The 17,709-nt window shown below is 41.5% G+C and overlaps 1 pseudogene; it reads left to right on the plus strand.

Moving 5' to 3' along the window:
* The first annotated feature begins 201 nt into the window (after positions 1–201).
* Positions 202–17,482, plus strand: LOC114031246 (annotated as a pseudogene).
* Positions 17,483–17,709: the final 227 nt, after the last annotated feature.

A 17,709-nucleotide genomic window follows, 5' to 3' on the forward strand; every position in this document is an offset into this window, starting at 1 on the left:
GTGATAATGAGATGCATAATGAGGATGAGTAGACTGCAGTGTCTTAGAGGAATCGCACAAGAGAAGTGGGGTAAAGATGTCATCAGATAATTGTATGGCTGGAAAAGAAGATGGATCAAGTGAGAATGAGTGACAACTGATAGCCTGACTGCTCTATAGGTATCCATGCATTGTTAGAAGAATGACAGGAAAGCTCCCAACATGATGAGTAGGCCCCCTGTGACCATGGAAGAATATGGACAACAGTTACCCACGATAGATAGGAATGAGTGGGCTGTAACTTACATCATTAGAAGGAAAATCCACATCAGTAAGATCACAGATCCATTTGATGATGATAACAATAATAGCTAACACTTTAATGTTAGAAGTAGCTAGGTAGCTCCCAGTAATGAGATTAGGTCCTGGGATCAGGTTCATTAGTGGCAATTGTACTTCCAGCCTGGGCAAGATGGAGAGATAGACAAGAAGTAAGAAGGAAAGAAGGAAGGAAATCCATGCAGCCACCAGAGAGAACATTAATCTAAATGCTTCTCAGAGAGAAGCAATACAGAAATAAGTGGCCCTAAGCCTATCGATCACTTAAAAACTCTTAGTGATGATACCTATTTACTGCATGGGAGTGTGGAAGATGGGTTAAGGGGAGCAGCCTATAGCCTAAAATATCAAATGTTATTGAAAAATAAGATTCTACTTTAGTTACTTTTCAGGCTCAGACTACCAGAGAGAAGATTTCTATCATGATCTCTGCTGGGTCCTGTATCTCCTAATGCTAGAAAGGACCTAAGGTTTGAAAAGCTCAACTGCATAGGGAAAGACCAGCAAAGACAATGAACTTACCTCAACTATTCATCTGCACGAGCCCCCAACAGGAATCTACAAAATATAATTGGCTGATGACTATAGGTAAATAGAAAGTGTCTCACTGAGGGAACCGTACTCTGAACCAGGAAGAAATGCTGAAGAGGAGAGGCTGATCCTCTTCTACCTCCTAGCTCAAAAGACAACCTCATAGTTGACACCCTGGGAAAGTCAAAGAGGAGAGACTACTGCTAATTTTAGGCTAAGGGTAGTTGTTGTCCTTGCAGAGAAAGTGTAGTTGTACTCCAGTTGAAAACAGCCCTGCAGCACTCAGCTGAGCCAGAGTTTGGAGGCTGTAGATCCTGCAGCTGTCCATAAAGAGCAAGTCCAGGAAATCTAGTGGATTAAATTATCCAGCAGAGATACCTTGCCCTATGAAGAGCCCATTGCTTAGTTTTATGTCCTAAGGCAACAGTAGCCTAGCAGCCAAATGACCAGCCTAGTCTATTCCAGCAGTCCATCAACAGAGCTATCTGCCTTGCCTGCTCTGTCAATAGCTGCCCAGCTGCACAGTAACTTGCCTCACCCAGTCCAGCAGCAGTCAGGACCAGTGGCTAAACAACCTGCCCAGTCCAAACCAACAGCAGCCGAGCCCTAAGACGAACCTTCTCAGCAGTCAAACAATCTGCCCAGTCCACCCCAGAGGCTGAACCACCTGTTCAGAGCAATGATGTTTTCTTCAGGGAGCCCACCCAGACTATGAATGGAGTGACACTGTCACCAACATCAGGCTCTGCAGTGAATTTTATGAAGATGCTCCAGAGAAAGGAATCCAGGGTTCTGCTGTTCCAGAGTTGTGGGTTGTCTTGGCAACCGATATTCCCTACACGTGGGCCTAACTAACATCGTACTTTTAATTTGTGCCCATTCTTCTTTGCAAGAGAGTATGCCTCAGCTTTTGGGGGAAGTGCTTTGTAACAACTGGTCTTATTATGCCATTTGAATAAATGCTTTTTCTAAAAGGCTGATTATTAATGGGAAGTACATTGGTGGGGGCTCAGGAGAGATTGTGTTAATAGTAGTGATTCATAGGTTCACACCGAGGACCTGAAGTAGCATTCCTCTTCTAGGGACCCTGACTACCAGTGTTAGTGAGATTTGAGAAAATGAGCCCCAAACTGTACATGTAAATGCCTGCCTCTTCCCTTTTATTCAGCTCAATTAGTTCAGTAATCAACTATTAAGTGCCCACTATGTGTAATACACTGTGCCAAGCTAATTGTGTGAAATATCAAGATTAATAGGTAAAATAGTTTTTAGTCAAGGTGGTTATATAAATGATGATACCAAAAGAGTCTCGGTATACTTCCAGGCCATCGGCTCTCTTCTAATTTAACTTTCCTCCCTTCCAACTTTGACCTTATAGCTAACTGGTTCAACTCTACTGGAATGGAGGGGAATAAGCTTTATTAAGATCCTACAATGGGCCAGGCACTGGGATAAACACTTGACAAATATCTCATTTGATCCTCACAACAACCCTGTGAGGTAGATGCTATTATTAATCTTCATTTTACAATTGAGGAAACTGAGGAAGATGGAGGCTAAGTGACTTAGGGTCACAGAGCTGGGAAATGTCTGAGGTTAAATTTGAACTCAATCTTCCTAACTCCAAACCTGGCACTCTATCCACTGAGCCACCTGCCTACCCCAGGATAAATAGGAAACAATTAATGAAGGGAAGGCACTAGAATTATGAGAGATTAGAAAAGATTTTTTGTAGAAGATTTTAGTTGGCACTTGAAGGAAGTCAGGGAAGCCAGAAGACAGAAGAGGATGGAGAGCATTCCAGGCATGGGAGATAGCCAGAGAAAATGCCTGGAGCCAAGAGATGAAATGTCTTGTTCATGGAACATCAAGGAGGTGTCCCTGGAAGAAAGTATGTGGCAGGGATGATAAATAATAAGGTATAAGAAGACTAGAAAAGTAGGGGGGGAGGCTGTAAATTATAAAGGGCTTTGAACACCAAAAAGAGAATTTTGTATTTGATCCTGGACGTGATAAGGAGTCACTGGAGCTTATTGAGTGTGTGTGCATGTGTGTGTGTGTGTGTGTGTGTATGTGTGTTAACATGGTTAGAGTTGTACTTTAGGAAAATCACTTTGGTAGTTGAATGGAGTGTGGACAGGAGTGGAAAGAGACTTGTGGCAGGCAGATCAACCAGTAGCCTATTGCAATAGCCCAGGTGGGAGGTGTTGAGGGTGTACACCAGGGTGGTGGCAGAATCAGAGCAAAGAAGGGGGTGTATTCAAGAGATATTACAAAGGTGAAATTGACAGGTCTTGGCAACAGGTTGGATCTGAGGTGGAGTGAGAGACAATGATGAGTTGAATATGTCACCTAGGTTGCAAATGAATGGACTGAAAGGTTGCTGGTGTCCTAGAAAGAAATAAGGAAGTTTGGAAGGGGGAAGGATTTAGAAGGAATGATAATGAGTTTGATTTTGGGCGTGTGTTTAAGATATCTGCTAGACATCTAGTTTGAGATATCTGAAAAAGCAGTTGGAGATGTGATAGTGGAGGTCAGCACAGTTAAGGCTGGACAGGTATATTTGGGAATCATTATGTACAGATGATAAATTAGATCTGTGAGGCTGATGAGGTCACCAAATGAAGTAGTATAAAGGGAAGAGAGAAGAGGGCTCAGGACAAAACCCGGGTGACACCTGTGCTTAGTGAGTATAAGTTGAGTGAGGATTTAGCAAAGGAGACTGAGGAGTGGCCACACAGATAGGAGGAGACTCAGAAGAGAATGGTGTCCCAAAAACCTAGAGAGAAGAGCATAAGAAGGACAAAAGGATGATTGACAGTGTCAGAGGCAGAGAGGTCAAGAAGAATGAGAATTGAGAAAAAGCTATTGGATTTGGCAATTAGGAGATTATTGGTAACTTTGGAGACAGTGGTTTTAGTGGAATGATGAGATTAGAAACCAGGTTGTAGGGGGTTAAGAAGAAAGTGAGAGAAGTTGGGACACCTGTTGTAGATGACCTTTTTGAGGAATTTAGCTGCAAAGGGAAGAAGGATCAAGTGAGGGTTTCTTTAGGATGAGGAAAGCATGGACATGTTTGTAGGTAGGAGGAGATGAGCCATTAGGGAGGAAGAGATTGAAGATAAATAAGTAAGTTATCTTTTAATTACCAAATCTGATAATCAGTCCTCTTCCTCCTTCCTTTCTACTGTATTATGCTGCTGACTGCTCTCTTCTGGGCATTTTCTTCTTTCTGTGTTTTCCAACACTATTCTATCTTGGTTCTCTTCCTGCCTATCTGACTACCCCTTCTCAATCTCTTCTGCTGGCTCATCATGTATATCATACACCCTAGCTGTGAGTATTCCCCAGGGTTCAGTCCTGTGCCTTCTTCTCTGTATATATTCTCTCACTTGATGACTTCATTAGCTGCAGTAGATTTACTTATTATCACTATGCAGACATCCTCCAGCTTGAGTCAGCTAGGTAGTGCATTGAATAGAGTTCTAGGACTGGAGTCAGAAATTTCTGAGTTCAAATATGGTCTCATTATTATTAATTATAATTAACTATATTATTAACTGTGTGACTTTTGGCAAATCACTTAACTTCTGTCTGTCTGTTTCCTCATTTGTAAAATGGGGATAATAGTAGCACCTATGTCCCAGGGTTGTGAAGATCAAACAAGATATTTATAAAGTGTTTTGCTAACCTTAAAGAGCTTTATAAATTGGAACCATCATCATCTTCACCACCACCACCACCAATACCATCATCATCAGTATCATTATTATTTGCCCAGCTCTATTCTCTCCCTTGAGCTTTGCTTATTCATCTCCAACTGCCTATTGGACATTTCAAACTGGGTACCCTATAGGCATCTCACACTCAACATGTCCGAAATGAACACATGATTCTTTTTCTAAACCCCACTTCTTTTCAAATTTCCCTATTTCTGTTGAGAGCATCACTATTATTCTGCCACCCAAGTTTGCAACCTCTAATCCTCATTCTCTCACTCCACATACCAATCAGTTGCCAAATATTGTCATTTCTACTTCTGTAATATCTCTTGTATGTGGCCCCTTTTTTCTACTCACACAGCCATCATGCTAGTTCAAGCCCTCATCACTTTTTCCCTGGACCACTGCAATCGTCTCTTTATTAATCTCCCTGCCTCAGGTCTCTCCCTACTCCAATTCTTCTTCCATATAGCTGTTAAAGTAGTTTTCCTATAGCACAGATCTGACCAGATCACTCCCACAGACAGTAAACTCCAAAGGCTCCCTATTGCCTCTAGGTTCATATGTACAGTTATCCCTTCCACATCATGGGGGTTAGAGGCACGGCACCCCCATAATCTGGAAAATCTGTATAAATTTTTTTTGGCTCTCCCTTCATACCAGAGAAGAAGTCTGAATTTTTTCTTTTTATTTTATGGGATGTTTACAGTACCTTATTGTAAAATTTGAGTTAAGTGTTTGGTCATAGGCTATATGTAGATCAATGTTGAGTAAAAATACTATCCATATATTCTATGCATTTCTGAGTTTTTAAACTTTTTCTGTGTCATCTGTTGGCCTTTCCATGTCATTTTGTGGCTTCTACAAAACTCCCAAGAATACCTATTTAATTTCTTAAGCTGATCCACAATATATTGGAACCATGATGGGGAAAGTTGTGATGTGGAAGGGAGAACTATAAATTCTTCTGTTTGACATTTAAAGCCCTTCAAAAATCTGGCCGCAAATGATTTCTCCAACCATGTTATACATTATCGCCTTTCTTGTACTCTGTGGTTCAGTCACACTAGTTGTTTTGCTGTTCTTTACACACAACACTCCATGTCCCATCTTTATGCCCTTGTATTGGCTGTCCCCCTTGCCTATAATGCACTTCCTTTTCACCTTTGACTTTTATAATCCCTAAAAAATTCAAAACTCATTTCACACACTACATCTACATGAAGCCTTTCTGATCCTCTCAGTTGCTAGAGTCCTCCCCCATTATTTTGTATATATTTTGTTGTTGCTGTTCAGTCATTTCAGTTGTGTCTGACTCTTCATGGCCCCATTTGGGGTTTTCTTGTCAAAGATGCTGGAGGGGTTTGCCATTTCTTTCTCCAGCTCATTTTACAGATGAGGAAACTGAGGCATACAGGGTTAAGTGACTTGCCCAAGGACACAGAGTTAGGAAATGTCTGAGGCTAGATTGCAGATTCTAGACCAGGCTCTCTACTCACTGTGTCCCCTAGCTGCCCCTCTTTTGCGTATGATTGTACACACATATTGTCATCCCTGACTAGATTATAAGTTCCTTGAAGGCAGGGGCTGTTTTATTTTTATCTTTATATTCTCAATACCTCACATAGTGTTTAACATATAGGAGATATTTGATTTCTCATTAATCAATTGATAGACTATAAGGCTTAAGAGAGGCATAAATGAGATTATCTGTAAGTCATTGGAAGGAAACATGCATTTCTGGATGGGGAGGCCTAGTTATGCTTTACTTACCCATCCCCAGAATCCCAGCTGTGGCTACAGTGGGAAAAAAGATGTAGTCAGTGAAGAATTCTGGAGCATTGGCCTATTTGAGGATACCATTGCCCCATCTAGACATTTTCTTCCCTAAACTTACTGAAATTTTTATATGTCCTATAGCTATTTCCAAAGTTCTGTTAGTACAGAATTTCTGGTGTGGTCCTGCATGTAGGTCAGAAACAAATTTGGAGTTTTTAGAGGGTTTATGGGTTTAAAAGTAGATTTAAGGAAGAAGCTGTGAAAAGAAGAAAAAAGCTTAGGAGATCTTACTCTGAGTGCAGATTCCTAGGCAGGATCGACCCACTTATATATTAGCTCTTTGGCCCCCAAATATCTGCCTCTGTAATTGCCTGGATTTTTTCATGTCATTTTTTTTAAACTATGACTCAAATTCTAGGAATTAGAGATTAATTTAGGTTACAAGCATTCTCTCTTTAAAAGTACAAATGTCTCTTGGATAGACATTGGTCATTCATATATTAATATGAATTAGTTCAGATTGTTTCCCTCCTAACACCTCACTGAAAACCACTGTATTGAAAGAATGGAAGTTTTGGTAGTAGAGGTAGAGGAAGGTAGGCAACCTTGGAGCCTGGAGCAATCTAGAGGGATTGGATGCTATAGAGCTCAGGATAGTATGTCATTGGGCACTGGGAGATAGGAGAGGGCGCAGAAAGAGGCCCTAAAGACTAATCATTTATTTCAAGATTTTGTCTAGGGCCAACACTGTGTCCAGGAAGGGAGGGGCTGAAAGTGAGGAGGAAATTCTCTTCCTCTTCCTTCTCCTGCCTAATGAATTACTTGGCTCTCTGCTTCTAGGACCCAGAACGTTGGATATCATCTAGGAATATTTTATTTCTGCTACATTCTGGTTTAAGTAGGTTTTTGAGAGATGGCCTGTGGCTCTAAAACTACCATATATCACATTGTTTCAATGAGAAATCACGTTCCAACTTCCAAATAAATCAAAACATCTTTGTGTGCAAATTGGTCACTCTCTGTATAACATTTACTATGTGTAAAGAGGTAGTGAGAGAACAGTCACCAGGTCATGTTGGAAGAGAGTCATAGTTCAGGGTGGAAAAGGATCATAGGTAAGAGTGATTGAAGAGGTTGAAGGGCAAGAAAACATATTTCCTTTGAGGTACGTGTACTTTCAAGTCTCAGGGACACTAACAGCGATGTCTCTGCTCTTCTGGATTTGAGTATAAATAAAAGAAGTGATGATCTCAGTCCACATCCTAGAGAAAAAGATGGTGTTTGGTATAGTGAATATACCTGCCATCTTCAGGACCCTTTTTCTCCTTCCAAATATATTTGAGTAAAAGGCGATTTGCCTGCAATAGTAAGGCCTCTTGATTTCTCGTTGGAAAAGAGTCACTGAGAACTGAAATGCTGAAGCTAATGAGCCACTTTTCCCATTGGTTATGATAGACTTACAGACAGGTTAAAAAAAAGTTCTGTCCCCACTCTACATTTTCACCAGTTCAGAGGGCCAACACATAATCTGAAACAAGCTTCTAGGGCTCTTGTTGCTTCTTTGAATGTGGCTGTATGAAGTGAGTTGTTCTAAAGTGGAATTTATTGCACAATATGGACCCTCAGTTCCTTTGGGATGAATGCTTTGGAAAGCAAGCATTTAGCTGACAACCGCTAAGGCAGCCAGGCTCACTTGGAATCTGCTAGAGCCCAGTTCTATTTATTGATGGTATCAAATGCTTTTATTGCATAAAATCCATGAAGACAGGGAGTAGAAGCCTTCACATTCCTGGCCCCCTTCTGGGCCCACTGCGGTGACAAGACCACAGTAATATTACTAATACCTCATATTTATATTGTTCTTTAGCTTTTCAAATATTATCTTATTGAATCCTTACAAGACTGTGGGTGTGGAGCAGGAAGGGGTAAAGTAGGTCAGATGCCATTCTCTTCATTTAAAGAAAATGAGTCAATGGGAAATCCAGTGATTTGTCCAAGGTCCTAAAATTAACTAATTAAGGACAGAGAAGTACCTAGAAGGGCAAACAGGTGGTGCAATGGATAGAGCACTGGGCCTGGAGTCAGGAAGATCTAAGTCAAGTTCAAATCCAGCCTCAGAAACTTACTAGATGTGTCACCCTGAGCAAGTCACTTAACTCTGTTTGCCTCAGTTTCCTCATCTATAAAACAAACTAGAGAAAGAAATGGCAAACCATCCCCGTATCTTTGCCAAGAAGACCCCAAATGGAGTCACTAAAAGTTGGACTTGACTGAAATGACTCAAAAACAACCACAGCCGCAACCATCACCACCACCATGCAACATCATACCTAGAAGGCTTATATTTTCAGACTTTGAGTCTAAGGATCATCATACCACATCATGTATGCTACTTCTTAATGGCTTAGCATTGCTTTGAGATTGGTGTGACCTGGTCTACAAATGCAAAAAATTCAAGCAGGCCCTTGGAGAGTGCAAAGAGTTGTCCCAGATATAGCAGTGTAATGTCACAAGACTGACCACAGTCACTTTTCTTATCTTTTTCCTCGAAGATGATAGTCAAGATAGAACTGGGCATTTCAGGGCATCCCCTATGTTCAGGGTCAGGGTGAAGCCTATGGAGAAGTTTGAGCAGCTTTTTATCTCCCAGCTTGAAAATATTGAGTAATAATTTCACTGAGTCCTAAAAGGGTTACCATTAGTGAGTCTGATGGTGATGCTAGCTTCCTTATCAGTCAAAGCTGCCACTGTCCCCCAAGTTTCTCAAAGCTGAACTTTCAGAATCCTTTTTGATATCATACTATGGGATCTCGGTATGTTCTTTGGACTTTGTAAGGACTTTTCCTGGATGTAGAGCCTCTCACATAGCTGATGCTCAATGAATATTTGTTAAATGAATGAACCTTTGACTTCTTGCTTTCCTCTTCCCTCACATCCAATTAATCACCAAGGCTTGTTGATTGTTTCTTCAAAATGGCCCTTGGAGTAGATTGGACAAGATGATTTCCAAGGTCCCCTCCAGCTGGAAACCAGAAGACCAAGATTTCTCCTCTCTCAAGTTCTTCCCAAAACTGATTCTTACACAGGCACAGGACACTGAATGATTACTCTCCACCAATGAAGAGTCACGTCCCAATGGACTTTGAGGTGCATATTGTGCTTACCACCTATATTGCCTTGGGGCAAGTCAGTTAACTAACATGGGCCCCAATTTCTTCATCTGTAAAAGAGACTAAGATGGCTTATGAGGTCCTTTTCTGCCTTAGATCTATAATCCTATCACCTAGAGCCACATAAAACTTGTAGCAAGCCATATCTATTTTTTTCCCTCCGGGATCCCAGGAAATCCTCATATCAACCCAAGATAATTACGTTAGTTCTATGGCCGGTAGAGCAAATGCACCCCAAATGCAGAATGAAATTTTCTCAAAGGACAAGGATAGAAAGAACATCTTACATTAATCACATTATACATTATCTCATTTGATCCTCTAATCATCCTCTGAGGTGGACAGATATTTTGATCCTCATTATTTAGACAAGGAAATAGTGGTTCAGGGAAGGGAAGAGAGTTGTCCAAGATGCCACACAGTAAATCCAGATCTCCTGACTCTCAGTCTGTTCCTCTTTCCACTATTTACATAGTCATAAGCTCGTAGTTTCTGTTAAGCATTGCACATATCCTCCATGAGGAATTTAGTTGCATTTTCAACAAGCATTTATTAAATGCCTTTTATGTTTCAGGCCCCGTGCCAGTCACTGGGGTTTAAAGACAGAATGGACAAAAAGTCCCTGGCCCCACAGAGCTTTTTCTACTGGGTTTTTAATATTCAATCTGAAAAAAGATGTGTCCTCCTTTGCTTGTGCAAAGACCCTGCTCTGTCAAACATAACACAGCCCTAGGCTCTTGGAATGATATTCTTCAATTCACCAGGCTGAGCATGTGGGAGACATCAGCTCTTCCTCTTGCAGTCTGAAGCCTCAGCCTACGTGCCTAAATACTACCAGACACATTAGACACAAGGCCTCCAAAGCACATGATTGCTTGTGTTGCATTTTATGTCTCTGGGATTTTATTCAAATATTTCATGGTCTCTATACAGCAAAGTCCATTTTTAAGAGACTCTATTAAAGGGATAGACCTCCCTCAAGACATAGTTCTGTGCCAAGACAGAGAAATAGCCCCAGTGAAGGCAGCCTTTTGAGTAAATGCTCAGTTTATAACAAAAAAGAAATACATTTTTAAAAAGGAGAGGAAAACAGTACTTCCTTTGGCTAAAACCAATTGTTAAATGAATTCATGTTCCAGTGAATTACTCATTCTAGGTGAATAAGCTGCATAGAGTTTTGAGTCATTTCTGGGGTATGTATGTGTGAATTAATTCTTTCAGGCATATAGACTGGGATAATCTGGCTTTTGTATTTGTATCTCTAGTGTTTAGCACATAGTAAGTGGTTTTTTTTTCATTTATCTATCCATACATCCATTCATTATCTTCTCAATTACTCCTTCAGTGCCCTCACACAGAAGGTTAGGATGCTTCCAGAAGTACTTAATTTGAGAGCCGTGTAGAGGGTGTGGCAAATATGGGCTCAGTCACCAAATAGATCTGGTGGGGAGCCTAGTGGATTCCTTGGTAGCTGGCATGGAGGGAAAAGTAAGATGCTAAGTGGGGACATGTACTTAAGAGGACATGAAGTAGGCTGCTGTCTACTTGGTGGGATCCTTGCCCTGCACATAGTTAGCGCCCATGAGATCCAGAGTGAATTGGGTTTAAGGCTTGGTCTTTGAAAAAGAAATCTAGACAGTAAACCCCAAGTTAACTAGGTAGCTTTCTGCCATCAAAATTTACCTTCCTTTGGGCAGAACACCCTAAGGTAAGGGTCTTCCCCTCCTAGTTTGATTTTTTTTTTAATAAAAGGGTCATCCCTTGACTCACTTCTTAAAGAGATCTATTTACCGAATGGGTGTTGCCTCACTCAAAGTGAGAACCTGAAAAGACCTTAGCTTAAAAGGGCCAAGGTCTCCCACTGCATCCTGGGCCATCTCCAGTCATTTTGATAAACATCTGACTACTGGACCCAGATGGCTCTGGAAGAGAAAGTAAGGCTGGTGATTTTGCACAGCCCTCTCTCAAATCAAAGTCAATTGCAAGTCATGTCATCATCTCCCTGATGCCATGGTCCTCTTTGAGAATGAAGGACAAACCACAACCACATAAGTACATATAACACAACAAGTTGGCATCCAATCAATATTCATTGAATAAATGAATGAAAGGGAGCAGGATTCTTTGCCACTCAAAAGTTATCCCTGAAATTCTACCATTATCAATTCCTTTCTTTGAGTCTTAAAATCTTCCAGATCTTCCAGCATTCCCTATTAAAGTACAAATGCTCTTGAACTATTACCAAATAACAGAAATTAATCAATTAACAAGAATTTGTTAAACAACTACTAAATGCCAGGTACTGTGCTAGGAACTATGGATATAAAAACAAAACAAAACAAAAAGAAATAGTCTCTACTCTTATGCAGCTTACCTTTTATAGAGGAAGACAACATATCCATGCACACACAATCACACATGTGTATACATAATACAGATATACAGAGTAAGTAAAGAGTAATTAAATACAAGGTAGTTTGATCCTTATTTTCTGGACAAGGAAACAGTGGTCCAGGGAAGTGAAGAGAGTTGTTCAAGATGCCACACAGCTAATGGTAAATCCAGATCTCCTGACTCTGGTCTGTTCCTCTTCTCACTATTCACATAGTTGCCAGCTCCTAGTTTCTGCTGAGCATTACATGTATCCTCTATGAGGAATTCAGTTGCATTTTCAACAAGCATTTATTAAATATACACTATATTTCAATCACTGTGCTAGTCACTGGGGTTTAAAGACAGAATGAACAAAAGATCCCTAACTCCACAGAGCTTTCATTCTACTAAGGGAAGGCACTAGCTATTTGGGAGATTAAGACAGGCTTTATGTAGAAGGTAGTCATTGAACTGTGTCTGGAAGGATGTGAGGGATTCTTTGAGATGGAGGTGAGGCAGGGGGCTTTCCCAACATGGGAAATGTCTGGTGAAAGGTGAAGAGATGGGAAATGGAGTACCATGTGTTAGAAACAGCAAGAACACTAGTTTAGCTAGACCAGAGATATGGGAAGGGAAGTACAGGTAAGTATACTGAGGCTGGAAAGAGAGGTTGGAGTTAGTTGTGCAGGACTTTAAAAGCCAAGCATAGGAGCTAATATTTTGTTCCAGAGGCATGAGACAGCTATTGGAATTTTTTGAATAGGGAATGACATGGTCAATTTCTGCATTTAAGGACCATTGCTTTGATGCCTGTGTGAAGGATGGATTGAAATGGGGAGAGACTTAAGGGCAGAGATACCAATTGGAGGCCATTGCAATGGTCCAGGTAAGAAGAGCTGATGGTCTGTCAGGGTGGTGACTAAGTAAGTAGAGAAGAGACAACTTAATTATCAGTTAACTTTCTAGTCAGCAGTTAACATCTTAGAAAGGACTAGTAGGAATGGATATGCCTAGGATAGAGCCTGGGCATAAAGAAGAATGGGCAAGATGGAAAAAAGGAATCTAGGATCTAGAAGAGGTAGATAGACTCTTAGCCTTTGAAGGGACCTTAGGAATCATTGATTCCAAAGCCTGACACCCAAATTAGTCAAGGAGAAGAGAAGAAAAATCTAGGGCCAGACCAAGACCCTGGTGAGCTGGGATCTGTCCAGGGTACCATATGTCAGTGTGCACCATCTTAAAGTATATATGTCCACTTTGCCTATGGTACAAATAATTCTAGGGCAGGTCTAGGGCAGCACTTGGAAAGGGAATTATGATAGGACAAATGGGCTAAAAGATCAACCCTTAATACAGTCCTGCTGGGTTTCAAGAATACTTGCATAGAACCTTGTGTAATATATAAGAAGGACATCTCTCATCTGACATGAAATGGTTCTTAGCCATAAGGACCATAGTGAAACCCAGTGTCCTATACTTGAGCACCACAGCTACATGGTTGGCAGAGTTTGGACATTTAATGTGTTTCTTGGATTTCATGAAAATCATTATTTAATATGAATCAGGCCTGGTTGAATTCATTTAAAAGGATGCTTGGTGAAGAAAATTTCAGCAGAAGAGAAATGTTTGTCATGAGCAAACCTGCCAGGGGCTTTGGGCAAAAAGCCAGGGTAAAAATGCAGGCCTTGCCTTGTGCCATCACTGTGAAGGTCTGTCTATAAACGTGGGCCCTGCCAGCTCCCTGCTGTCAGCACCCTGGTGGCTGCTGCTGAGATCTTGGGCTTGAAGAAATTTTAATTCCTTCACGTACAGGGAGGGGAGTATTGTCCAAATAACATCAGTTAGGCAGAGGACAAATAATCAGCATGCATTTTTCTACCTTATTTCCCTTCCTTGGTTTTCCTGTCCCTACTCTTTTTTCTTTTCTTTTTAACAAGTAAATCCACAAGGCAAACCCCCCAAGCTAATTAATTCTGTTTTCCTATAGATTGCACTCAGGGAAGGGAGTTGAGCCAGAGACAGTTCCCACTGGATGCAGATGTCCAGAAAGCAACAAATGTGTCCTATGAAGTTGCCAAGGCAACTATAGCTGCTGCTGACATCACTGGGAACAGAGGAAGGGGGGTTATGAGGAGGGAGACAAACAAATTCCAGGTGTACCTCCCTTAAGAAAACCTCCCTTTAGGGTAGTCGTAAAATGGATAAATTAAGGGTGGTTCCTTTGTATGATAAAAAGATCCTTCTCTTGTCCAAAAATCTCTTCCCCAAGTTTTCTTGATATGCATTTTTAGGAGTTATCTTTTGGAGGATCCCTGTGCTTTTCTCAGGCTCAGTGTGGATGAAAGGAAACATAGCCTTAGCCTGAGCCCCCATCTAGTGCAGACTCTACTCCTGAATCTGGAACTAGAAACCAAATAAGAAGGTATTTAATTAAACCATACTGATAAAATATAATTAACAGAACAGTCCATGCAGTAAACTTGTTCTTAACTTTTCATGAACTAGTTGGACACAATTTTCCAATAGACTTCTGTGCCAGTAAAGAAAAGGGAAAAAATTCTTAAGGCCATAGTGGTGGTAGAGAGAGACAATAGAACAGAGGATACAATAGAAGACAATAGAACAGAGGTTCTTTAAAGGTGTGTGTGTGTGTGTGTGTGTGTGTGTGTGTGTGTGATAGACCCCTTTGACAGTTAGGTGACATCTCTGGATCCATTTTCAGAATTTATTGTTCAGCCTTTTTTGTTGTTGTGTCCAACTTTTTGTAACCCTATTTGGGGTTTTCTTGGCAAAGACACTGGAGTGGTTTGCGATTTCTTTCTCCAGCTCATTTTACAGATGAGAAAACTAAGGCAAACAGGGTTAAGTGACCTGTCCAGGGTTTGGACAGCTAGTTAAGTGTCTGAGGCCAGATTTGAACTTAGTAAGATAAATCTTGCTGACTTCAGGCCCAGTACTCTCCATTGCACTACCTAACTGCTTTCCCTTATCCTTGAATTCTCAGAATAATGCTTATTAAATACATTAAAAATACAAAGGAAAAATTATTTTGGGATATATACATGTGTACACACATATGTGCACATATGCCTGTGTATCTAAACATCTAGATCTACACACATCTATATATGTACTCATATATATGTAAGTATATACACACATTTATATAGAGCTTACTATGTGTCAGACGCTGTGTTAAGTGCTTTACAATTATTATCTCATTTGATTCTTTCAACAACCTTGGCAGGTGGGTGCTATTATTATCCTTATTTTACAGATGAGGAAACTGAGGCAAACAAAGGTTAATTGACTTGCCCAGAGTCACACAGCTAGGAACTATCAGAGGCCAGATTTGAGCTCAAGTCATCCTGACCTCAGACCTGCTCTGCACTGTACCACTTAGCTGCCAATCTCCTCTCTCTCTCTCTCTCTCTCTGCCATACACACATAATACACGTGTATGGATATATGCATGTTTACACACGTATGTACGTATGCATACATGTGCATATTCAGGGACCTTAGGTTAGGAGCCCCAACATAGGAGCAGCTCCCTTGCCTTCTGAGCTGTCCCAAGGTAAGGCAGCATCTCTTACCACTGTCAGTCACAAGGAGCTCTGCTTCCTAGTTTCCAGCTTAGGTGCTTCAGCCCCATCTCTGCCTCAGTGGATCACAGCTAGCCCTGCTTTTGCAGGCATCAATCTGTTCCAAAGTTGCCTTGTCGTCACTGTCTCTCATACCATTGCTCACCACAGCCATCTGATAAAGCTCAGTTTCATCTTTCATTTCAGCTCCTACAGATAAATGGTCTTTTAGCTTCAGACCTCCCAGGTTGTCTAAGCTCCATGAGATCAGGGAGTATTTCATGCTTTGTATTTGTTTCCCTAGTGCCCTGCCCATGGTAGGAACTTCATAAATGCTCCTTGATTGATTGACATTTAATACATTCTTTGTCCTGTCTTTCACTTGCTTCAGGATCCACCTGAGTGGCATAGAAAGTCAGCTGACTTGAGACATTTTGCCTTACAGGTGTGGGGAACCTGTGGCCTCCAGTTCACATGTGGCCTTCTAGGTCCTTGGGTGTGCCCTTTTGACTGAGTCCAAGTTTTACAGAAGTTTGGATTCAGTCAAAGGGCTATACTTGAGGACCTAGAGGGCCACATGTGGTCTTGAGGCCTTAGGTTTCCCACCCTGTGTCTACAACATATATGTTCTTTAATCTAACTGACTGCCTTTCCCTTACCTCTTTCTCATCTGGGAAGGAGAGGGGCAGCCATCATTCCCTATAGTTTCCTGGGGCCGTGGCTAAATATATATGTTTCCTTTATCTGTCCTTTCCATTTCCATCATGCTATGCAAAATTGTCTTGCAGCTATGAGAAGGATGCTTGGTGAAGAAAATGTCACAGGAAGAAAAATAATGTCTGTCATGAGCAAACTTGCCAGGGGCTTCAGGCAAAATGCCAGAGTGAAAATGCAAGATTCACCTTGTGCCATCATTGTGACAGTCTGTCTATAAACTTGGACCTTGCTGTCAGCACCCTGGGGGGTGGTTCTGAGATCCCCTTAAAGAGGAAAGCAAATATCAGAATAAGGGAAGGACAGAGTCAGTCTTCTTTCAGTATTCTTCTCATCCCAGTAAAGCCCTTCTCTCTGTGTCAATTTATATAAATCATCAGTTATCAAAGAGTTGGGTACAAAGGTACTTAAAATTCTAATGTTAGGAACCCATCCACTACTCACTGAAGATCAATCAGAGTCCCATTCAACACGACCCTGCTGCCAGGACACAGATACAGGATGGCTGAAGCCCTGACCAAGAGAAAGAATCACCAGGTCTATGAGAAGCTTTCCTGCTTTGTGAATGTGAGTTGGGTAGAAGCACAGCTGCTCTTGGGGAAATACCCGGACTACAGGAAGACGCTATTATGACCTGGAGGCCTCTAGAGGCTTTTCTATCACCATCTTCCATGTATTAAATGGGGTGGAGGTGGTGAAGCATGAGGGGCAACTTATGACATCAATGTGGAGCCCTTCTCGGGCTTGTCTCTCCATGACATAGTGAACTATTTTTTTCTCCAATATCAAGAAGACCTCAGTCTCCTTCCTCCTAGAGGAGAACTAGGAGAAGGTCTTAGGTTTTGTGGAAGCCAACCAGGAGAATGGAGAAAGCACATGGACAGTCCCTAAGCCTCCAGCCAGGAGAGGTTGAGCAAATCTGGCAAATCTTGCCTGGACCAGGCAAGCCCTGCCTTGCTTACTCAAACTTCTGCCACTTGTGCCTGCTCAGGATGAGAACTGCATTATGCCCGTCTGTGATGAGCCCACAACCCAATATATAGATGAATGTGTAATGTCCCCAAGCCTCTTGGCTGACCCCAAACCCGAGAGGTAAGGGAAGCCACTGCTCAAAGTGCCACCCATGCCTACCAAGCCTAAGGATATCTGCTCCAAGAAAACTGCCCCAGGGTCTTTCAAGCCCAAGATTTTCTTCATCACGTCCATCTCCACAGATACTATGGAGGAACTGAAAAGGAGGCTATGGCAGAGGAGGGCTAACCTAGAGCTGAATTTGAAGACAAGGCCTTAGGATCAACGGAGTAATGCCCTCTTTCAGACCCTGCCACCAAGGAATGTTGCCTACCACCCCTCTTCCTCTTTTTATTCCCTTTAACTTTAGTCCTTTAACAGGTGGGACACATATTGAGTCCGCACTCCCTTAAAGATACCTTAACTCCACCCCCCATTAGATATTAAAGTTAAAGGAACATGAAAAAAAGATCAATAGGAAATGAAACTAAAGTATCTTTGAAAGTG

This window comes from Vombatus ursinus, unplaced genomic scaffold (genome assembly GCF_900497805.2).
Source record: "Vombatus ursinus unplaced genomic scaffold, bare-nosed wombat genome assembly UNPS02015106.1, whole genome shotgun sequence".
NCBI lineage: Eukaryota > Metazoa > Chordata > Mammalia > Diprotodontia > Vombatidae > Vombatus > Vombatus ursinus.